At 38.7% G+C, this 25918-nt stretch overlaps 1 protein-coding gene across 9 annotated transcripts in view; it reads right to left on the reverse strand.

Moving 5' to 3' along the window:
* Nucleotides 1-25918, reverse strand: part of HPSE2 (heparanase 2 (inactive)) — a 720379-nt gene that overhangs the window by 322993 nt on the left and 371468 nt on the right. The window lies entirely within an intron of this gene.

Below are 25918 nucleotides of genomic sequence, written 5' to 3' on the forward strand. Positions count from 1 at the left end.
TGTGGAATGGAGACCACAAACACAAAAAGTAGACAAAATGAGACAGCAGAGGAAAATGTTGAGATGAAGGAACAAGATAAAATTCCAAAAGAACAACTAAGTGAACTGGAGATAGGCAATCTACCTGAAAAAGAACTCAGAATAATAATAGTAAAGATTACCCAAGACCTCGGAAGAAGAATGGAGGCACAGACTGAGAAGATAAAAGAAATGTTTAGCAAAGAGCTAAAAAATATAAGGCACAAGCAAACAGAGTTGAATAATACAATAACTGAAATGAAAAATATACTAAAAGGAATCAATTGCAGGATAACTAAGGCAGAAAAACAGGTAAGTGAGCTGGAAGACAGAAAGGGGACAATCACTTCTGCAGAATACAATAAAGAAAAAAGAGTGAGGAGAAATTAGGACAGTCTAGGAGACCACTAGGATGACAGTAAACACACCAACATTCATAACATAGGGGTCCCAGAAAAGGAAAAGGAAAAGAAACAGCCTGAGAAAATATTTGAAGAAATAATAGCTGAAAATTTTCCTACCATGGGAAATGAAGCAGTCACCCAAATCCATGAAGTACAGAGAGTCCCATAAAGGACAAACCTAAACAGAAACACACTGAAACACATAGTAATCAAATTGACAGAAATTAAAGACAAAGAAAATATTACCAGCAACAAGGGTAAAGCAATAAATAGCATACAAGGAAATCCCCATAGGGTTATCAGCCAATTTTTCAGCAGAAACTCTGTAGGCAGAAGGGTGTGGCATGATATGTTTAAAGTGATGAAAGGGGAAAACCTGAAACAGAGAAGATTCTACCCATCAAGGCTCTTTTCAGACTCAAGGGAGAAATTAAGAGCTTTAATGACAAGAAAAAGCTAAGAGAATTCAGCACTATCACCAGCTTTACAACAAATGTTAAAGGATCTTTCTAGGCAGAAAAGAAAGGCTACAACTAGAAATAAGAAACTAACAAATAGGAAAACTCACTGGTAAAGTCAGACAGTAAAGATAGAAATTCATCCACACACAAATATGATATCAAAACCAACAATCATGAGAAAAGGAGAGTATAAATAAAGGATATTGGAAATACACTTGAAATTAAGAGATGAGAAACATAAAACAATACTGTATATAAATATTAACTGCTTTATCAAAACCTCATGATAACCACACCCCCAAAATCTAAATGTAAAATGTAAACAGATTAAATGATCCAATCAAAAGGCAGGGGCTGAATGGATATGAAAATAAGACCCATATATATGCTGTCTACAAAAGACCCAGTTCAGGCCTAGGGACACTGACAGTGAGAGGATGGAAAAAATTATTTCAAGCAAATAAAAATTAAAAGGAAAGTGGAGTAATAATACTCATAGCAGACAAAATAGATTTTAAAATTAAGATTATTACAAGAGACAAAGAAGGACACTACATAATGATCAAGGTATCAGTCCAAAACAAAGATGTAATGAAGATAAATATATATGCACCCACATAGGAGCACCTCAATATAAAACACAAATGCTAATAACCATAAAAGGAGAAATCAGTGGCAACATAATAATAGTGGGGGACTTTAACACTCTGTTTTCATCAATGTCAGATCATCCAAACAGAAAATCAGTAAGGAAGCACAGGTCTTACATAACACATTAAGACACCAGAGGGTCTTAACTGATATTTAGCATGCCATCCAAAAGCAGAATATATATTCTTTTTCTTAAGTGCACATGGAATATTCTCCAGGACAGATCACATGCTGTGATAAAGCAAGACTCAGTAAATTCAAGAAAATTGAAATCACATCAAGCAAATTTTCTGACCCCAGTGCTACAAGGCTAGAAATAAACTACAAGGAAAAAAAAAAAAAGTAAAAAAAAAAAAAAAAACCACACACACACACACAAAGTGGAGGCTAAACAATATGGTTCTAGACAACCAAAGGATCCTGAAGAAATTTAAGAGGAAATAAAAAAATACCTAGAGACAAATGAAAAAAATTCAAAACCAGTGGGATGCAGCAGGAGCAACTGCAAGAGGAAAGTTTATAGCAACACAATCTTACACTAGAAAAAAAGAAAAATCTCAAACAACCTAAACTTACACCTTAAGCAAGTAGGAAAGAAGACCAAACAAAACCCAAAGTTAATAGAAGGAAAGAAATCAAAATGATCAGAGTAGAAATAGAGAAAAAACAATAGAAAAGATAAATGAAACTAAGAATCAGATCTCTGAAAAGATAAAACAAAATTGATAAACCTTTAGCCAGACTCACCAAAGAAAAAAAGGGAGAGGGCCTGGAGAGAGTAACATGAAAACAAACATTACTATATGTAAAATAGACAGCCAATGGCAATGTATGACTCAAGGGACTGACTCAAACTTGGACTCTGTAACAACCCAGAGAGGTGGGATAGGGAGAGAGGTGGGAGGGTTGTTCAAGTGGGAGGGGACATAGGAAAACCTATGGCTGATTCATGTTGATGTTTGGTAGAAAGCAAAACAAAACTGTAAAGCAATTATCCTTCAATTAAAAATAAGTAAATCTAAAAAAATCAGAAGTGAAAAAGAAGTTAAAATCCCCACCACAGAAATACAAACTATCTTAAGAGAGTACTACAAGCAACTACATGCCAATGAAATGAACAATCTAGAAGAAATGGACATATTCCTAGAAAGGTACAATCTCCTAAGACTGAACCAGGAATAGAAAATATGAACAGACTAATCACAAGTATTGAAATTGAAACTATGATTTTAAAACTCCCAACAAACAAAATTCAGGGCTAGCTGGCTTCACAAGCAAATTCTATGAAGTGTTTAGATAAGAGTTAACACTTAACATTCTGAAATTATTTCAAAAAATTGCAAAAGAAGTAACACTTCAAAACTCATTCTATGAGGCCACTGACACCCTGATAGCAAAACCAGACAAAGATAACACAGAGAAGAGAATTACAGGGCAATACCACTGATAAAGATAGATGCAAAAATTCCTCAACAAAATACTAGCAAAGCAAATCCAACAATATATTAAAAGAATCTTATATCATGATCAAGTGGACTCTATCCCAGGGATGTAAGGATTTTTCAATATTTGCAAATCAATCAGTGTGATACACCACATTAACAAATTGAAGAATAAAAACCATATGATCATCTCAACAAATGCAGAAAAAGCTTTGGACAAGATACAACATCCATTTATGATAAAAACTCCCCATAAGGTGGGTATAGAGGGAACATATTTCAACATAATAAAGGCCATAAATGAGAAATATATGTGGCCTAGTTAACATGGTTCTCAATGGTGAAACACTGAAGACATTTCCTCTATGATCAGGAACAAAACAATGATGTCCACTCTTTCTACTATTACTCAAAGTAATTTTGGAAGTCCTAACCATGGCAATTAGAGTAGAAAAAGAAATAAAAGGAATACAATATGGAAAAGAAGAAGTAAAACTATCACTGTTTGCAGATGACAGGATACTGTACATAGAACATCCTAAATATATTACCAGAAAAATATTAGACCTCATCAATGAATGCGATAAAGTTGCAGAATACTACAATAATATACAAAAATCTGTTGCATTTCTATACATAAACAATGAAAGATCAGAAAGAGAAATTAGGAAAACAATCCCTCTCACCATTACACCAAAAATAATAAAATACCTAGGAATAAACCATTCAGGTATGACCTAAATCAAATCCCTTATGATTATACAGTGGAAGTGAGAAATAGATTTAAGGTACTAGATCTGATAGACACAGTGTCTGATGAACTATGGAAGGAGGTTTGTGACATTGCACAGGAGAGAGGGATCAAGACCATCCCCAAGAAAAAGAAATGCAAAAAAGCAAAATGGCTCTCTGAGGAGGCCTTAAAAATAGCTGTGAAAAGAAGAGAAGCAAAAAGCAAAGGAGAATGCAGAGTTCCAAAGGATAGCAAGGAGAGATAAGAAAGCCTTCCTCAGCAATTAATGCAAAGTAATAGAGGAAAAAAATAGAACAGGAAAGATTAGAGATCTCCTCAAGAAAATTAGAGATACCAAGGGAACATTTTATGCAAAGATGGGCTCGATAAAGGACAGAAATGGTATGGACCTACAGAAGCAGAAGATATTAAGAAGAGATGGCAAGAATACACAGAAGAATTATTTTAAAAAGATCTTCACAACCCAGATAATCACGATGGTGTGATCACTCACCTAGAGCCAGACATTCTGGAATGTGAAGTCAAGTGGGCCTTAGGAAGCATCACTATGAACAAAGCTAGTGGAAGTGATAGAATTCCAGTTGAGCTATTTCAAATCCTGAAAGATGATGCTGTGAAAGTGCTGCACTCAATATGCCAGCAAATTTGGAAAACTCAGCAGTGGCCACAGGACTGGAAAAGGTCAGTTTTCATTCCAATCCCAAACAAAGGCAATGCCAAAGAATGCTCAAATTACCGCACAATTGCACTCATCTCACATGCTAGTAAAGCAATGCTCAAAATTCTCAAAGCCAGGCTTCAGCAATACATGAACTGTGAATTTCCAGACATTCAAGCTGGATTTAGAAAGGCAGAGGAACCAGAGATCAAATTGCCAACATCCTCTGGATCACAGAAAAAGCAAGAGAATTTCAGAAAAACATCTATTTCTGCTTTATTGACTATGTATGCCAAACCCTTTGTGTGGATCACAATAAACTGTGGAAAATTCTGAAAGAGATGGGAATACCTGACCACCTGACTTGCCTCCTGAGAAACCTGTATGCAGGTCAGGAAGCAACAGTTAGAACTGGACATGGAACAACAGACTGGTTCCAAATAGGAAAAAGAGTATGTCAAGGCTGTATATTGTCACCCTGCTTATTTAACTTATATGCAGAGTACATCATGAGAAACGCTGGGCTGCATGAAACACATGCAGGAATCAAGATTGCAGGGAGAAATATCAATAACCTCAGATATGCAGATGACACCACCCTTATGGCAGAAAGTGAAGAACTAAAAAGCCTCTTGATGAAAGTGAAAGAGGAGAGTGAAAAAGTTGGCTTAAAGCTCAACATTCAGAAAACAAAGATCATGGCATCACTTCATGGCAAATAGATGGGGAAACAGTGGCTGACTTTATTTTTGGGGGCTCCAAAATTACTGCAGATGGTGATTGCAGCCATGAAATTAAAAGATGCTTACTCCTTGGAAGGAAAGTTATGACTAACCTAGACAGCATATTAAAAAGTAGAGACACTACTTTGTCAACAAAGGTCTGTCTAGTCAAGGCTATGGTTTTTCCAGTAGTCATGTATGGATGTGAGAGTTGAACTATAAAGAAAGCTGAGTGCAGAAGAATTGATGCTTTTGAACTGTGGTGTTGGAGAAGACTCTTGAGAGTCCCTTGGGCTGCAAGGAGATCCAACCAGTCCATTCTAAAGGAAATCAGTCCTGGGTGTTCATTGGAAGAAATGATGTTGAATCTGAAACTCCAGTACTTTGGCCATCTGATCCGAAGAGCTGACTCATTTGAAAAGACCCTGATGTTGGGAAAGATTGAAGGCAGGAGGAGAAGGGGATGATGGAGGATGAGGTGGTTAGATGGCATCACCAAATCAATGGACATGAGTTTGGGTAAACTCTGGGAGTTGGTGATGGACAGGGAGGCCTGGCGTGCTGTGATTCATGGGGTCACAAAGAGTCAGGCACGACTGAGCAACTGAACTGAACTGAAACCAACCTAAGACTTGTACTCTGAAAATTGTAAGATGCTAATGAAAGAAATCAAAGATGACAGGAACAGATGGAAAGATACAAATTCTTGAATTAAAAGAATCAATGTTGCTAAAATGACTGTACTACCTAAGGCAATCTACACATTCAATGTAATACCCATCAAATTACAAATGGCATTTTTTGCAGGTGTAGAACAAAAAATCTTAAAATTTGTATGAAAACACACAAAAAAATGCCAAACAGTCAGAGCCATCTTGAGAAAGAAAAATGGAGCTGGAGGTATTTGGCCCCCTGACCTCAAGCTATATTATGAAGCAAATGTAATCAAAAAGCTTCCCAGGTTGTTCAGTGCAAAGAGATACGGAGAAACAGATTTGATCCCTGGGTTGGGAAGATCCCCTGGAGAGGGAAATGGCAAGCCACTCCAGTACTCTTGCCTGGAGAATCCTATGGACAGAGGAGCCTGGCAGGCTATGATCCATAGGGTCGCAAAGAGTCAGACATGGCTGAAGCACATAGCATGCATGCATGCATTCAGTTCAGTCACTCAGTTGTGTCCATCTCTTTGCAACCCCACGGCCTGCAGCACGCCAGGCTTCCCTGTCCATCACCAACTCCTGGAGATTGTTGGAACTCATGTCCATCGAGTTGGTGATGCCATCCAATCATCTCATGCTGTGTTGTCCCCTTCTCCTCTTGCCTTCAATCTTGCTGAGCATCAGGGTCTTTTCAAATGAGTCAGTTCTTCGCATCAGGTGGCTAAAGTATTGGAGTTTCAGCTTCTGCATCAGTCCTTTCAATGAATATTCAGGACTGTTTCCTTTAGGATTGACTGGTTGGATCTCCTTGCAGTACAAGGGACTCTCAAAGTCTTCTCCAACACCACAGTTCAAAAACATCAGTTCTTCAGCACTCACCTTTCTTCATGGTCCAACTCTCACATTCATACGTAACTACTGGAAAAACCATGGATTTGTCTATAGGGACCTTTGTCAACAAAGTACTGTCTCTGCTTTTTAATATGCTGTCTAGGTTGGTCGTAGCTTTTCTTCCAAGGAGCAAGTGTCTTTTAATTTCATGGCTGCAGTCACCATCTACAGTGATTTTAGAGTCCAAGAAAATAAAGTCTCTCACTGTTTCCATTGTTTCACCATCTATTTGCCATGATCTACCTCAGTTAGAAAACCCAGAAATAAACCCATGCACCTCTAGGTCAGTTAATCTGTGACAAAGGAGATAAGAATATCCAAAAAGACAGTCTCTTCAATAAGTGGTGCTGGCTACTATGGATAAAATATATAACTAACGAGAACCTTCTATGTAGCACAGGGACCTCTACTCAGTGCTCTGTGGTGACCTAACTGGAAAGAAAATCCAAAAAAAGAGAACACATATGTATATGTATAGCTGGGTCACATTACTGTACAGCAGAAACTGATACAGCAGTGTAAAGTATCTATACTCCAAAAAAAATTATTTTAAAGAATGAAATTAGAACATTTTATAACAGCATACACAAAAATAAACACAAAATGGATTAAAGACCTAAATGCAAGACTGGATACTACAGAACTCCTAGAGGAAAAGATAGGCAGAACACTCTTTGACATAAATCACAGAAATATCTTTTTGGATCCACTTTCTAGAGTAATGAAAATAAATAAATAAGTAAGGGACCTAATGAAATTTAAAAGCTTTTTCACAGCAAAGGAAACCATAAACAAAACGAAAAGGCAATGCACAGAATGGGATAAAGTATTTGCAAACAATGTGACTGACAAGGGATTAATCTCCAAAATGTACAAACTATACAAATTTAAATATATACACTGCTATACTTAAATAAATAATCAATAAGGACATCCTGTGTAGCACAGAGAACTCTTAATATAATAACCTAAATAGGAAAATAGTTTGAAAAAGAATAGATAGAAGTATATGTTTAACTCATTTTGCTGTATACATGAAACTAACACAAAATTATTAATTAACCATACTCTAATATAAAACTGAAAATATGTGGTACACATATACAATGGAATATTAACAGCCATAAAAAATTTAAAAATGTATTACTAATAGTGGGAAAATCACAAATGCATGGTTACAATTGGTGTCCTTATACCAATTTTAAAAAGTTTAAGGAAAAGCAACATCAACAGGACTTTTTCCTTAAAACTTTCACTCCAAGTGTGGCATGGAAGATGCATTTGGGGCTGGGAAACAGAGAAGGTCTAGAGATAGATATAGAATATAGGAGATTATTGCAACACTATACACAAGAGTCAGACTTTTTATTGGTTAAATAGAGAAGAAGAAAAAGAATACAATATAACTTGAAGCTTTCAATGAGAAACAGGTTGAGTTATAACATATTTGAAACAGAAAACTCTTGAGAATCCCTTGGACTGCAAGGAGATCCAACCAGTCCATCCTAAAGGAAATCAGTCCTGAATATTCATTCGAAGAACTGATGCTGAAGCTGAAACTCCAATACTTTGGTCACACGATGTGAAGAACTTACTCATTTGAAAAGAGCCTGATGCTGGGAAAGATTGAAGGCAGGAGGAGAAGGGGACGACAGAGGACGAGATGGTGGGAGGGCATCAAGGGACTTGCGTCTGAGTAGACTCTGGGAGTTGGCGATGGAGAGGGAGGCCTGGAGTGCTGCAGTCCATGGGATCGCAAAGAGTCAGACACGACCGAGTGACTGAACTCAACTGAACAAACTTTAAAGAAGAGCAAAAATTCTAGGAAAATTCCTTCAGGTCTTATTCAAATGTCTCTTTTTAAGTAAAGCTATTTGTGGCAGGTAACAAAAATGGGATGTTCATTGCACCATTTCCTATTTCTGGGTATACAGGAGGACCTTTGCTAGGTATCCCTGTAGCAAAGAGTGGGAGCATGTGATTTAATTTTGGCAAAAGGCAACATAAGCAGGAGCATTGTGTCACTTCCAGGACAAGTAACGTATTGGCTACTGTCTCCCTCTGCCCTTAGAAGCTATAAGTCTGTGTGGCAGCATCACAGTGTGGAAGAGGCCCTGAATGCTGACTCACAGAATGGAGTGAGGAATCATCTACATCAGTCTTCCTATGAACAAAAACTAAACTGTTGGGCTAAACCACCGAACCTAAGTTTCTAACATTCCTTCCCTGGCCACTGTTTCTAAAACTTGCTCTGCTTTCTCACAAACATTAAAAAACAAAAAAAAACCCACACACATATACTCACACACATACGTTTTATCTTGCTTCTTGCAAGGCAAATTGGAAGTGATCAAACAGGAGATGGCAAGAGTGAACTTCGACATTCTAGGAATCAGTGAACGAAAATGGACTGGAATGGGTGAATTTAACTCAGATGACCATTATATCTACTACTGTGGGCAGGAATCCCTTAGAAGAAATGGAGTAGTCATCATGGTCAACAAGAGTCAGAAATGCAGTACTTGGATGCAATCTCAAAAATGACACAATGATCTCTGTTCGTTTCGAAGGCAAACCATTCAATATCACGGTAATCCAAGCCTATGCCCCAACCAGTAATGCTGAAGAAGCTGAAGTTGAGCAGTTCTATGAAGACGTACAAAACTTTTTAGAACTAACACCCAAAAAATATGTCCTTTTCATTATAGGGGACTGGAATGCAAAAGTAGGAAGTCAAGAAACACCTGGAGTAACAGGCAAATTTGTCCTTGGAATACGGAATGAAGCAGGGCAAAGACTAATAGAGTTTTGCCAAGAAAATGCACTGGTCATAGCAAACACCTTCTTCCAACAACACAAGAGAAGACTCTACACGCGGACATCACCAGATGGTCAACACCGAAATCAGATTGATATTCTTTCCAGACAAAGATGGAGAAACTCTATACAGTCAGCAAAAACAAGACCAGGAGCTGACTGTGGCTCAGATCATGAACTTCTTATTGCCAAATTCAGACTGAAATTGAAGAAAGTAGGGAAAACCACTAGACCATTCAGGTATGACCTAAATCAAAACCCTTATGGTTATACTGTGGAAGTGAGAAATAGATTTAAGGGACTAGATCTGATAGACAGAGTGCCTGACGAACTATGGACAGAAGTCCGAGACATTGTACAGGAGCCAGGGATCAAGACCATCCTCATGGAAAATAAATGCAAAAAAGCAAAATGGCTGTCTGGGGAGGCCTTACAAATAGCTGTGAAAAGAAGAGAAGTGAAAAGCAAAGGATAAAAGGAAAGATATTCCCATTTGAATGCAGAGTTCCAAAGAATAGTAAGGAGAGATAAGAAAGCCCTCCTCAGTGATCAATACAAAGAAATAGAGGAAAAAAACAGAATGGGAAAGACTAGAGATCTCTTCAAGAAAATTAGAGATACCAAGGGAACATTTCATGCAAAGATGGGCTCGATAAACGACAGAAATGGTATGGACCTACAGAAGCAGAAGATATTAAGAAGAGATGGCAAGAATACACAGAAGAATTATTTTAAAAAGATCTTCACAACCCAGATAATCACGATGGTGTGATCACTCATCTAGAGCCAGACATTCTGGAATGTGAAGTCAAGTGGGCCTTAGAAAGCATCATTATGAACAAAGCTAGTGGAAGTTATGGAATTCCAGTTGAGCTATTTCAAATCCTGAAAGATGATGCTGCAAAAGTGCTGCACTGAATACGCCAGCAAATTTGGAAAACTCAGCAGTGGCCACAGGACTGGAAAAGGTCAGTTTTCATTCCAATCCCAAAGAATGCTCGAACTACCGCACAATTGCACTCATCTCACATGCTAGTAAAGTAATGCTCAAAATTCTCCAAGCCAGGCTTCAGCAATACGTGAACCATGAAATTTCAGATGTTCAAGATGGTTTTAGAAAAGGCAGAGGAACCAGAGATCAAATTGCCAACATCCGCTGGATCATTGAAAAAGCAAGAGAGTTCCAGAAAACATCTATTTCTGCTTTATTGACTATGACAAAGCCTTTGACTGTGTGGATCACAACAAACTGTGAAAAATTCTGAAAGACATGGGAATACCAGACCACATGAGCTGCCTCTTGAGAAACCTGTATGCAGGTCAGGAAGCAACAGTTAGAACTGGACATGGAACAACAGACTGGTTCCAAATAGGAAAAGGAGTATGTCAAGGCTGTATATTGTCACTCTGCTTATTTAACTTATATGCAGAGTACATCATGAGAAATGCTGGGCTGGAAGAAGCACAAGCTGGAATCAAGATTGCCAGGAGAAATATCGATAACCTCAGATATGCAGATGACACCACCCTTATGGCAGAAAGTGAAGAGGAGCTAAAAAGCCTCTTGATGAAAGTGAAAGAGGAGAGTGAAAAAGTTGGCTTAAAGCTCAATATTCAGAAAACTAAGATCATGGCATCTGGTCCCATTACTTCATTGGAAATAGATGGGGAAACAGTGTCAGACTTCATTTTTTTGGGCTCCAAAATCACTGCAGATGGTGACTGCAGCCATGAAATTAAAAGATGCTTACTCCTTTTAAGGAAAGTTATGACCAACCTAGATAGCATATTAAAAAGCAGAGACATTACTTTGTCAACAAAGGTCAGTCTAGTCAAGGCTATGGTTTTTCCAGTGGTCATGTATGGATGTAAGAGTTGGACTATAAGCTGAGCTCCAAAGAATTGATGGTTTTGAACTGTGGTGTTGGAGAAGACTCTTGAGTGTCCCTTGGACTGCAAGGAGGTCCAACCAGTCCATCCTAAAGGAGATCAGTCCTGGGTGTTCATTGGAAGGACTGATGCTAAAGCTGAAACTCCAATACTTTGGCCACCTCATGTGAAGAGTTGACTCATTGGAAAAGACCCTGATGCTGGGAGGGATTGGGGGCAGGAGGAGAAGGGGACGACAGAGGATGAGATGGCTGGATGGCATCACCGACTTGATGGACATGAGTTTGAGTAAACTCTGGGAGTTGGTGATGGACAGGGAGGCCTGGCATGCTGTGATTCGCGGGGTCGCAAAGAGTCCAACACGACTGGGTGACTGAACTGAATAATGAGTAGAGTTGACTCATTGGAAAAGACCCTGATGCTGGGAGGGATTGGGGACAGGAGGAGAAGGGGACAACAGAGGATGAGATGCTGGATGGCATCACCAACTCGATGAATGTAAGTTTGAGTGAACTCCGGGAGTTGGTGATGGACAGGGAGGCCTGGCATGCTGCGATTCATGGGGTCACAAAGAGTCGGACACGACTGAGCAACTGAACTGAACTTAATAATGAGTGATGTTGAGCATCTTTTCATGTGTTTGTTAGCCATGTGTATGTCTTCTTTGAAGAAATGTCTGTTTAGGTCTTTTCCCCACTTTTTGATTGGATTGTTTTTCTGGCATTGAGTTGTATGAGCTACTGGTATATTTTGGAAATTAATCCTTTGTCAGTTGTTTCATTTGCTATTATTTTCTCCCATCCTGAGGGTGGTCTTTTCACCTTGCTTATAATTTCCTTTGCTGTATAAAAGCTTTTAAGTTTAATTAAGTCCCACTTGTTTACTTTTGTTTTTATTTCCGTTACTCTAGGAGGTGGGTCATAGACGATCTTGCTTTGATTTATGTAATCGAGTGTTCTGCCTATGTTTTCCTCTAAGACTTTTATAGTATCTGATCTTACATTTAGGTCTTTAATCCATTTTGAGTTTATTTTTGTGCATGGAAGAAACACAAGCTGGAATCAAGATTGCCGGGAGAAATCTCAATAACCTCAGATATGCAGATGACACCACCCTTATGGCAGAAAGTGAAGAGGAACTCAAAAGCCTCTTGATGAAAGTGAAAGCGGAGAGTGGAAAAAGTTGGCTTAAAGCTCAACATTCAGAAAACGAAGATCATGGCATCTGGTCCCACCACTTCATGGGAAATAGATGGGGAAACAGTGGAAACAGTGTCAGACTTCATTTTTCTGGGCTCCAAAATCACTGCAGATGGTGACTGCAGACATGAAATTAAAAGATGCGTACTCCTTGGAAGGAAAGTTATGACCAACCTAGATAGCATATTCAAAAGCAGAGACATTACTTTGCCAACAAAGGTTCATCTGGTCAAGGCTATGGTTTATCCTGTGGTCATGTATGGATGTGAGAGTTAGACTGTGAAGAAGGCTGAGCACCAAAAAATTGATGCTTTTGAACTGTGGTGTTGGAGAAGATGCTTGAGAGTCCCTTGGACTGCAAGGAGATCCAACCAGTCCATTCTGAAGGCGATCAGCCCTGGGATTTCTTTGGAAGGAATGATGCTAAAGCTGAAACTCCAGTACTTTGGCCACCTCATGCAAAGAGTTGACTCATTGGAAAAGACTCTGATGCTGGGAGGGATTGGGGGCAGGAGGAGAAGGGGACGGCAGAGGATGAGATGGCTGGATGGCATCACTGACTCGATGGACGTGAGTCTGAGTGAACTCCGGGAGTTGGTGATGGACAAGGAGGCCTGGCGTGCTGCGATTCATGGGGTCGCAAAGAGTCAGACACGACTGAGCGACTGATCTGATCTGATCTGATCTGATGATGTTAGAAAGTGTTCTAATTTCACTCTTTTACATGTAGCTGTCCAGTTTTCCCAGCCCAATTTATTGAAGAGGCTGTCTTTGTCCCAGTGTATATTCTTGCCTTCTTTGTCAAAAATAGGTACCCATAGGTGCATGGGTTTATTTCTGGGATTTCTATCTTGTTCCATTGGTCTATATTTCTGTTTTTGTGCCGGTACCATACTGTCTTGATGATTGTAGCTTTGTAGTATAATCAGAGGTTAGGAAGGTTGATTCCTCCAGCTCCATTCTTCTTTCTCAAGACTGCTTTGGCTATTCAGGGTCTTTTGTGTTTCCACATAAATTGTGAAATTTTTTGTTCTAGTTCTATGAAATATGTCATTGGTAATTTGATAGGAATAGCATTGAATCTGTAGACCGCCCTTGGTAGTATAGTCATTTTCACAATATTGATTCTTTCCACCCAGGAACATGGAATATCTCTCCATCTGTTTATGTTGTCTTTGATTTCTTTCATTAGTGTCTTATAATTTTCTGTATACAGTTATTTTGTCTCCTTAGGTAAGTTTATTCCTAGTTATTAATTCCTTTTGTTGCAATGGTGAATGGTATTGATTCCTTAATTTCTCTCTGATTTTTCATTGTTAGTATATAGAAATGCAAATGATTTCTGAGTATTGATTTTGTATCCTGCAACTTTGCTAAATTCACTGATTAGCTCTAGTAATTTTCTGATACTATCTTTAGGGTTTTCTATGTACAGCATCATGTCATCTGCAAACAGTGAGAGCTTTACTTCTTCTTTTCCAATCTGGATTCCTTTTATTTCTTTTCCTTCTCTGATTGCTGTAGCCAGGACTTACAGAACTATATTGAATACTAGTGGTAAAGTGGACCTTGTCTTGATCCTGATCTTAGGGGAAATGCTTTCAGCTTTTCATTATTATTGAGAATAATATTTGCTGTAGGCTTATCATATATGGCCTTTACTATGGTGAGGTAAGTTCCTTTCTATGCCCATTTTTGAAGAGTTTTAATCATAAATTGTTGCTGAACTTTGTCAAAAGCTTTTTCTGCATCTACTGAGATAATCATATGGCTTTATCCTTCAATTTCTTATATGGTGTATCACATTGATTGATTTGTGTACATTGAAGAATCCTTGCATCCCTGGAATAAACCCAACTTTATCATGATGTATGAGCTTTTTGACATGTTGCTGAATTCCGTTTGCTAAAATTGTTGAGGAATTTTGCATCTATGTTCATCAGTGATGTTGGCCTATAGTTTTCTTTTTTTGTGTTCTCTTTGTCTGGTTTTGGTATCAGGGTGATGGTGGCCTTGTAGAATGAGTTTGGAAGTGTTCCTTCCTCAGTAGTGTTTTTGAAAGAGTTTTAGAAGGGTAGGCATTAGCTTGTCTCTAAATATTTGATAGAATTCTCCTGTGAAGCCATCTGGTCCTGGGCTTTTGATTTTTTTGGAGATTCTTGATCACAGCTTCAATTTCAGTGCTTGTAATTGGGTTGTTCATAATTTCTATTTCTTCCTGGTTCAGTCTTGGCAGATTGAACTTTTCTAAGAATCTGTCCATTTCTTCCTGGTTATCCACTTTATTGCCATATAGTTGTTCATAATAGTCTCTTATAATCCTTTGTATTTCTGCACTGTCTGTTGTAACCTCTCCTTTTTCATTTCTAATTTTGTTGATTTGATTCTTCTCTCTTTTTTTCTTGATGAGTCTGGCTAAAGGTTTGTCAATTTTGTTTACCTTCTCAAGGAACCAGCTTTTAGTTTTATTAATCTTGACTATTGTTTCTTTCATTTCTTTTTCATTTATTTGTGCTCAGATCATTATGATTTCCTTCCTTCTACTAATTTTGGGGTTTTTTCATTCTTCTTTTTCCAGCTGTTTTAGGTGTAAAGTGAGGTTGTCTATTCAATGTTTTTCTTGTTTCTTAAGGTAGGACTGTATTGCTAGAAACTTCCCTTTTAGAACTGCTTTTGCTGCATCCTGTAGGTTTTGAGTTGTGCTTTCATTGTCATTTATTTCTAGAAAATTTTTTATTTCCCTTCAGTAACCTGTTGGTTATTTAGAAATGAGTTGTTTAATCTCAATGTCTTTGTGTTTCTTACAGTTTGTTTCTTGTAATTGATATCTAGTCTCATAGCATTATGGTCAGAGAAGATGCTTGTTATGATTTCCATTTTCTTAAATTTACTGACGTTTGATTTGTGACCCAAGATGTGGTCTATCCTGGAGAATGTTCCATGTGCACTTGAGAAGAAGGTATATTCTCCTGCATTTGGATGGAATGTCCTGAAGATATCAATGAGATCCATCTCATCTAATGTATCATTTGAGACTTGTGTTTCCTTATTAATTTCCTGTTTTATGATGCATCCATTGATGTGAGTGGGTGTTAAAGTCTGCTACTATTATTGTGTCACTGCCAATTTCTCCTTTTATGTCTGTTAGTGTTTGTCTTACGTATTGAGGTGCTCCTATGTTGGTTGCATAGATATTTACAATTGTTATGTCTTCCTCTTGGATTGATCCCTTGATCACTATGTAGTGTCCTTCCTTATCTCTTGTAATCTTTTTTATTTTAAGGCCTATTTTGTCTGATATGATGATTGCTACTCCAGCTTTCTTTTCTTCCCATTTGCATGGAATATATTTTTCCATCCTCTCACTTTTAGTCTATATGTGTCTTTAGGTCTGAAGTGGGTTTCTTGTAGACAGATATATATGGGTCTTGATTCTATATCCATTCAGCCAGTCTGTGTCTTTTGGTTGGAGCATTTGATCCATTTACATTTAAAGTAATTATTGATATATATGTTCCTATTGCCATTTTCTTAATCATTTGAGTTTGATTTTATAGATTTTTTTCCTTCTCTTTCATATCTTGACTATATAAGTCACTTTAACATTTGTTGTAAAGCTGGTTTGGTGGTACTGAATTCTCTTAACTTTTGTTGTCTGAAAAGCTGTTTATTTCTCCAACAATTTTGAATGAGATCCTCACCAGGTACAGTAATCTTGATTATATATTTTTCCTTTTCAGTACTTAAATATATCCTGCCATTCCCTTCTGGCCTGCAGAGTTGCTGCTGAAAGATCAGCTGTTAAGCATATGGGGCTTCCCTTGTATGTTACGTGTTGCTTCTCCCTTGCTGCTATTAATATTCTTTCTTTGTTTTTAGTCTTTGTGAGTTTGATTAGTATGTGTCTTGGTGTGTTTCTCCTTGGGTTTATCCTGTATGGGACTCTTTGTGCCTTTTGGACTTGATTGGCTATTTTCTTTTCCATGTTGAGGAAATTTTCAACTATTATCTCTTAAAAATTTTTCTCATACCCTTTCTTTTCCTCTTCTTCTTCTGGGATCCCTATATTTCAAATGTTAGTGCATTTGATATTGTACCAGAGGTCTCTGAGACTATCCTCAGTTCTTTTCATTCTTTTTACTTTATTCTGCTCTTCAGAAGTTATTTCCACCATTTCATCTTCCAGCTCACTGATTTGTCCTTCTGCTTCAGATATTCTGCTATTGATTCCATTTAGACTATTTTTAATTTCAGTAATTGTCTTGTTTGTCTCTGTATGTTTATTCTTTAATTCTTCTAGGTCTTTGTTAATTGATTCTTGAATTTTCTCAATTTTGTCTTCAAAGTTTTGATCATCTTTACTATCATTATTCTGAATTCTTTTTCATAGTTTGCCTATTTCCTCTTCATTTATTTGGACTTCTGTGTTTCTAGTTTGTTCCTTCATTTATGTAGTATTTCTCTGCCTTTCCTTTTTTTTTAACTTATTGTGTTTGAAGTCTCCTTTTCCCAGGCTTCAAGGCTGAATTCTTTCTTTTTTGGTTTCTGTCCTCCTAAGGTTGGTCCACTGGTTTGTGTAAGGTTGGTATAGAGTGATATTTGTGCTGACTTTTGTTGTTGTTGTTGTTGTTATTTGTTTGTTTGTCTTTGATGAGCAAGGCTGAGTGAGGTGGTAATCCTGTCTGCTGATGATTGGGCTTGTATTTTTGTTTTGTTTGTTGTTTAGACGAGGCATCCTGCACAGGTTGCTACTGGTGGTTGGGTGATTCCGGGTCTTGTATTCAAGTGGTTTCCTTTGTGTGAGTTCTCAGTATTTGATACTCCCTAGAGTTAATTCTCTGATATCCTAGGGTCTTGGAGTCAGTGCTCCTATTCCAAAGGCTCAGGCTTGATCTTTGGTCAGGAACAAAGATTCAACAAGTGATTTGTTATGGCATTAAGTGAGATCAAAACAAATATCCAAAAATGAGAAACCAAAGATGAACCCCAGACAAATGACAGTTAGAAAATCAGGCAAATAATAATTAAAATAATGGCACATACACATATACATATAAATCCATGAGCAAAGTCAAAACAGCCCAACAAAAGTAAAGTACAGTAGATTGACCTGGTGAACAAAGGAAATCAAAAATTATGTATGCCAGTTAAGAACAAAACTAACTAAAGCACAAACCAGAAAACAAAACTAAAGCAAGTGGGGAATAAAACAATGAAAACAAAAGTAACAAATATGTTTAGAGGAAAGAAAAGAACAAAGAATAGATATGGAAAGTCAAATAGAGGTAGATGAAGATTTATACACATTAAAGATTAACTGCAAGGGGAAAAGAACAGTAGGAAATAAATGAATAAATGTGGGACTTTGTCCAAACAAAGGAATAAATGTAGAAAATAACAGGCTTTAAATATTAAAATTATAAAAAAGAGAAAAGAAAAAAAATGGGAGAAGAAAGAAAAAAAGGAAAACTCCAGAGAACTGCAAAAGCCCAATGTAGAGGCAGAGGTTTATAACAACAATAAAAACTGTGACTGAATATAAACATATAGATATACACCTATAAGCAAAATGAAAACAGTCCAACAAAACTAAAGTACAATAGACTGACCTGAGAACAAAGGAAATCAAAAATTGTATCTACTAGAACAAAACTAACTAAAGCACAAACTGGAAAATGAAACTAAAGCAGGGTACCAATTGGGAAATAAAGCAATGAAAATAAAACTAACAAAATGTTGAGAGGAAAGGAAAGAAAGTAAAGAAAGAAAGAATAGATATGCACAGTTAAATAGTGGTAGGTGTAGAAGATTTATATACATTAAAGATTAACTGAAAGGGGAAAAAAACACTAGGAAAAGCAAACAAAGGAATAAATGTAGAAAAAAATATAATAGGTTTAAAAATATTTTAATGAAATTATAAAAAAAGAGAAAAGAAAAAAAAAGAAGAAAGAAAAAAGGGGAAAAAAAGGAAAACTCCAGAGAACTGCAAAAAACCAACATAGAGACAAAGGTTTATAACAACAATAAAAAATGTGACTGAGGAAAAAAAAAAAAGCTCAAAAGCTTAATTAGATTTCATAGTGCCAATAAAATTGACAACTACAACAGCAGGGGAAAGGGAAAAAATAAAATAAATCCAAAAGAATCTACATAACAAGTCAAGAAGAATAAAAAATGTTTTTCTTGAGTCATCGCTGTCAGAGTCCTTGCCCTTGCTGTGAGTCACAGTCCACTTTACCTCCCTAGGATGCCCTCCAACACTGTGCTGATCTCTGGACCTGCTGTGGTGGCAGTTCAGACTCTAATCTGGTCCTACCCCTGTGTGTTCTTGCCTCCAATGTCCACAGCTAACAGAACTAATGCTTTTCTTTTGTGAGCGCCCTCAACGCCCTTTTAAGTATTCCATAGACACCCAGTCTGCCTAGTTGATCGTGTGGATTTAATCTGCAGCTTGTACAGCTGGTGGGAAGGTTTTGTGTCTTCTTCCTTAGCCACAGTGCCCCTGGGTTTCAACTGTGGTTTTATTTCCACCTCTGTACGTGGGTTGCCCACTGGGATTTGCTCCTGAGGTTGTCCTGGAGGACTTGGGTTTGCCTCTGTGAGGGCCAGGTGTGGAGTGGTGCAGCTGCTTGGGTCGCAGGGATTCTGGCAGCATTAGGTACTCAGGGGAGTTGGCAGCCAGGGCAGCAGGAAATATAGTGCTTTAGAAGGGTATGGCAACCAGTGTTGGCCAATAAGCTCCAGTATTCTTGCCTGGAAAACCCCCCCCTTCCTGCCAGAGAAGCCTGGCAAGCCACAGTCTACAGGGTCACAATGAGTCGGACACTACTGAAGCAACCCTGCACTTATAGATGCAAGACTTTTTTTGCCTGTGGCAGCTCTGCTTCAGTGAGAGTTGAGCGTGAAGGTGGCGCAGCTGCTTGGTTTGCGGGGACCCTGGTGGTGCCAAGTGTGCAGGGACATGGACTGCCTCCACCGCAGGAATTATGGCCCTATCAGAGTCTTTTTTTGAGCCTCTTGTAGCTGGCTATCATAAGGCCTCTTTGTCCAGTCTTTCTCTGTAGCTCCGCCCGTTCAGGAACCTAGAGGGCTCCCTTGCCTGGACTCCTCTGTTGTTCGGTGAGTAGAGGGGCACCCCTGGCTGGGGTCCTACTCTGTAGTTCAGCACATCAGTCACTGAAAGGAGCACTCTGGGTGGCGTCCTGCTCTGTAGTTCAGTGTGTCAGCCGTTTGATGGACCAGCCTCCCTATTGTTCAGCTGCGGATGTTGGCTTGTGGGGAGAGAGAGGCTGTGGTGATGGCTCCACCCCTACACGTGACTCAACAGTATCACCTTGCTTCCATGGCTGCCCGGCTTTCCTCCACAGGCATTTCCTACCACAATCTCCTCCCTCACATCCCCTGATCAGTCTCTCCATAGTCAACAGCAGCCCTCGCCCTAGATTGCTCCACAAACCCTAAACTCCAGCTCCCAGCCGCTGCACCTTCCAGGGGACCTGTGTCTCTATCTGGGGTATGTATGGCTGCGGCAAGGACTGTGATTCTCATTTCATTTAGGCTGCCCCAGATCAACTGTTTAACTCTTGGCCTTAAATGTTTCTCCTCTGACTCAGACCATTGCCCCGATGTTGAGGCTGGACCCCTGCTTCAGTTCCCCCACCCACTAAGGGCAGGTCCAGTCCTACTAACACTTCTATTATTCCCACTAGTTCCTTCATCCTACCAAGTTCTGAGTGGTTCTATATATTCTTTTCCTCTGGTCAGGTATTCCTGTCCATTCTCAGCTGGTGTTCTGAATGCACTTCTGTTTCTGAAGGTGTATTCTTGATGTATCTGTGGGGAGAGATGTACTCCACATCCACCTACTCCTCCCCCATCTTGTTCTCCCTCCTGTTCCAATTACTCATTTCTAAATTTTTATCAATATTATCCCTCAGGTTTTCTTACAAGACTTGCATCCTGCCCTCAAAGGCATCAGCAATCACCTGGAATGGTCCACACATGCTCAGCCCTACTCAGACATAGTAGTCTGTGCACAAACTGGAGGCTGGAACCTGAAAAAATTTTTTTAACATTTATTATATTTTTGTCTGTGTTGGGTTGTGGCACATGGGCTCCAGAGTACCTGGGCTCAGTAGTTGCAGCATGTCGGCTTAATTGCTCCAAGGCATGTGGGAACTTAGTTCCCCAATCAGGGATCAAGCTCAGGTCCCTTGCATTGCAAGGCAGATTTTTAAACACTGGACCAGGGAAGGTCCTGTTGTCTATCTGACAACTCTACTATGGGCTGAGTCTTAGTGTAGAGCTATAGTTGTCAGGAGAGAAGTAAGTGGAATTGTCAAGAAGAGATAAAAGAAAGTCATAGAATGATTCAAGAACCAAGATGAAAGAATAGCAATGAGATCCAAAGAAGAAGGTGATTTTCAATATAATAAGGTGGATATAATAGCAAATCTTGAAAATTAAAGAAGATACATAAAAGAAGATAAAGACTGAGAACTACTGCAGTGACAAATAGACTACAGATTTTTTAAAAAGCTTCAAAAAGGAATAGTATCAGTATTAAATGACACATACAGGCAGAACACATACAGCTATACAATATTTGGGCAGGGGAAGAGCAGTGGGTGAAGTATGTCAAATTAGCTGTGGTAGGGCATGCCTTGCCACAAGATGGCACTCATAGTTCCTCTTTTTCTGAGTTTCTATCTATAAACATTTTACAAAAATGTTATTGTCACGGAACAAAGAGGATATCTTATGTTTCACAACTTACGTATAACCTTGTGTCTCATTTTCTATCATTCCCCCACAGCTTATCATTGTTTTCCCCTTTACAATATGAATACATAATGTTAGAAACGAGTGGGGAGGTGGGGGAGGTACTAGAATCTGGAGGAGGGAACAAATGTAATGCTATAGCAGATAGTACCGAAGTCTTAATAAAAGGCTTTGGGACCAGCCATCAAATGAAGACCAATTAGCTTCAAGAAAATTAATACAGATGGAAATGGAAGCCAGATGGCTTAGTGTTGAGGACCAATAACGTCTGAAAAAGCAGACAGACTATGTGTTTAGCCCATCTGCTGGGAAAGACAGGATGGAAGACAGGTAGACTTTTTCCTTGAAAGTGATTACTTCCCAAATGAAACATTGTTTGCCTTATTCATAAGTTTCAAATACTTAACCAAACTACCTGTTAAATGGCACTTGATCTCATACAACAGTATCTCTACAAAGTAAATGCATTTCTGCTGCAGAAATACGTGTGTTTAACTAAATAACCCTTTTGGTTCCCCAGTATTATAGCACTTCTTTCTTTTCAAAATAAATTCATATTTATTCATCATATTATATTGCCCACACAGTGAGTGTTTGAATGAAAGCCTACAGATCTCAAAATTTGCCTAATATTGCATAGAAACAGAGCTGTGGGCCAGTTTTCTGATGCATAATTCCACACCCCTTCTCTAGAATTATTCTTCCTGTCACTCAATTTCTATTTCAAGTTTCTACTTATCTAATTTTATTTTTATAGCATGCACAAAATGAAAATGGCTCCTTGAAATTACCCTGTTTTGTATATTTTCCAAACTATACAAGACATGTAACAGTTAAACATTACCTGTGTCTGGAATAGTATGGGAAAATATGTTCATTACCATTTCTCATTTTTATAAAACCTAATATAACCTTGAAAGTGAAAGTGAAAGTCACTCACCATGCCCAACTCTTTGTGAGCCCATGGACTATACAATCCATGGAATTCTCCAGGCCAGAATACTGGAGTGGGATAGCCTTTCCCTTCTCCAGGGGATCTTCCCAACTCAGGGCTCGAACCCAGGTCTCCCACATTGCAGGCAGATTCTTTACCAGCTGAGCTACAAAGGAAGCCCTTGAGCTGAGCTTAAAAGAAGAACTGACAAATTCAGTTCAGTTCACTTCAGTTCAATTGCTCAATCGTGTCCAACTCTTTGCAAACCCATGGACTGCAGCATGCCAGGCTTCCCTGTCCATCAGCAACACCCAGAGCTTGCTCAAACTCATGTCCTTTGAGTCGGTGATGAAAACCAGTCATCTCATCCTCTGTCATCCCCTTATCCTGCCTTCAATCTTTCCCAGAAACAGGTTTTTTTTTTTTTTTTTCCAATGAGTCAGTTCTTCACATCAGGTGGCCAAAGTATTGGAGATTCAGCTTCAGCATCAGTACCTCCAGTGAATACTCAGGACTGATTTCCTTTAGGATTGACTGGTTGGATCTCCCTGCTGCTTAAGGGACTCTCAAGAGTCTTCTTCAACACCACAGTTCAAAGGCATCAATTCTTCAGCACTCAGCTTTCTTTATAGTCCAACTCTCACATCCATACATGACCACTGGAAAAACCATAGCTTTGACTAGACAGACCTTTGTTGGCAAAGTAATGTCTCTGCTTTTTAATATGCTATCTAGGATGGTCATAGCTTTTCTTCCAAGGAGCAAGTGTCTTTTAATTTCATGGCTGCAGTCACCATCTGCAGTGATTTTGGAACCCCTAAAAATAAAATCTGTCACTGTTTCCACTGTTTCCCTATCTATTTGCCATGAAGTGATGGTACCAGATGCCATGATCTTAGTTTTCTGAATGTTGAGTTCAAGCCAACTTTTTCACTCTCTTCTTTCAATTTCATCAAGAGGTTCTTTAGCTCTTCTTCACTTTCTGCCATAAGGGTGGTGTCATCTGCATATTGGAGATTACTGATATTTCTCTCAGCAATCTTGATTCCACCTTGTGCTTTATCAAGCCCAGCATTTCTCTTGATGTACTCTGCATATAAGTTAAATAAGCAGAGTGACAATATACAGCCTCGACGTACTCCTTTTCCCATTTGGAACCAGTCTGTTGTTTCGTGTCCAGTTCTAACTGTTCCTTATTAACCTGCATACAGATTTCTCAGGAAGCAGGTCAGGTGGTCCCATCTCTTTAAGAATTTTCCACAGTTTGTTGTGATCCACACACTCAAAGGCTTTGGAGTAGTCAAAATAAAGCAAAAGTAGATGTTTTTCTGGAACTCTATTGCTTTTTTTGATGATTGAATGGAGGTTGGCAATTTGATCTCTGGTTCCTCCGCCTTTTCTAAATCCAGCTTGAACATCTGGAAGTTCTCGTTTCACATCCTGTTGAAGCCTGGCTTGGATAATTTTGAGCATTACTTTCCTGGCATGTGAGGTGAGTGCAACTGTGCAGTAGTTTGAACATTCTTTGGCATTGCCTTTCTTTGGGATTGGAATGAAAACTGACCTTTTCCAGTCCTGTGGCCACTGCTGAGTTTTCCAAATTTGCTGGCATATTGAGTGCAGCACTTTCACAGCATCATCTTTTAGGATTTGAAATAGCCTGGCGGGCTGCCGTCTATGGGGTCTCACAGAGTCGGACATGACTGAAGTGACTTAGCAGCAGCAGCAGCATGGGGTTCTCAAGGCAAGAATACTGAAGTGGTTTGCCATTCCCTTCTCCAAAAGAACTGATGAATTAATGTATCACTAAAGAGGTAAAATCCTATGCCTGTTGATTAGATGTGTAGATACTTCTGCCAGAATACAGTCCTACTAAATGATCCAAAACAGTTTTCCTTTCAGCCAATAAATCCAATCATTAGCTACTTGTTTTTATCTTTTACTGATCATCAAGGTGAAAACATTATTGGTATCTATATTCATGTAAAAATATATTTGATCATGTTAGACATAAAGAAGAATGAAATGAAGACAACTTTAGCTTTGTTTCTACCATTCACCTCCTCCACCTCAAACAAAAAAGGGTGTGGCATCGGGGTGTGGGGGGGCACTTCTAGCTAGTTCATCAGTAATTCTATATAAGCCAAACGAAAGAAAACTTCAAGCTTGCTTTGTCGCTAGGCCTCCATGGGGGAACAGCCTTCTTACTGCATTGGAAAGAATAAAGGGTATTTTTGAAGTCACAAGTGTCTGAAAACGTCATGTCTGCAAAATGTGGTTGGCCTTTTTATGCATTTAAGAGTCTAATGAAGTCCAGCTCCTTACAAATTCCTTCAAAAATTGAAGACTGGGAAATGGTTCCTGCTACTCAGGGGTCAGAGTGGTGGTACTGCTCCCACCAACTGTACAAGGGAGACCTGTCATTTATAGATAGCTCCAAAGTCTTGCATTAGCAAAACACCATGAAGACTGATCCTTACCCAAAGAATTTACTCAGAGAGACATTTAATACGGGGTAAATATAGCCTCAGAGAATAGCTTTGAAGAAGAGCTTTGAAAAGGTCAGAAGAAGATGAAATGAGGAATGTTGTTACTTAATGCCTATATTAAACAAATGCTTGCCTTAGCTCTTCTCTAGCATGCCTCAAAATATGGCAAAGTAATAAAGACATGCCCACTTAACAGACAAAAAAGTAAGTTGGAATGTGAAATTTTTCATTAGGATGGGCCCTCAGGCCAATGAGCTGTTTTCAAAGTGTATGAATGCTCTGTTTCATCAGCCTGGAGACCCTTTCTCTCTCAGGGGCATATGTAGTGCTCCAGGAACAGTCCAGGATAGTTTGGACTTCAGGCATTCTCCCCTAACTGTTACACCAGTTAAGTTTGGAAATCCAATTTTCCCTAATCCTTATGCCATGTCCTATCTCCTTAGGCTTTTGCTTTATAAAGAAAGTAACCAATCATTGCTACCATTATAGCAGATCGCATTCCAAGTGTTAATTATTTTGGAGTCATGGGCATTTTCAATTACAAAATCAACTGGCTAGTGGTATTTGATAAATTTTTTAGTTATCTATAACATCAATTCCTACAACCAATGTTTTTCTGCTGCTATTCATCTCATCTTTGTATATATAAATGCATTCATCCATTTGACAAATAGTGCTAAGTACCTGTTATGTGCTAGATACCGTTCTAGACAATGGGTCTATGGAAATTAGTAAGACAGACAAGGTCCCTGCTTTCAGTGACCTATACACTAAATAAGGAGGAAAGGAAGATGGGGATTGAGGGAGATGATAGGCAATAATAAGATAAATTTGGATGGCAGTAGTCCTATGAAGGAGATGGCAACCCACTCCAGTGTTCTTGTCTAGAGAATCCCAGGGATGGGAGCCCTGGCTGTCCATGGGGTCGCACAGAGTCGGACATGACTAAAGTGACTTAGCAGCAGCAGCAGCAGTCCTATGAAGACAAGAAATCAGGTAAATTTGATGGAGACTGGGTGGAAAGCTGCTTTTGTTTGAGTGTCAAAGACTGCTATCCTGAGGTGAGATGCTCACACAGCTAAATCATGAAGAAGTTATACGTGAGGGATCTCAAGAATTGTGACTTTTTTTTTTAACTCTTAAAA

This window comes from Bos taurus, chromosome 26 (genome assembly GCF_002263795.3).
Source record: "Bos taurus isolate L1 Dominette 01449 registration number 42190680 breed Hereford chromosome 26, ARS-UCD2.0, whole genome shotgun sequence".
Lineage (NCBI taxonomy): Eukaryota > Metazoa > Chordata > Mammalia > Artiodactyla > Bovidae > Bos > Bos taurus.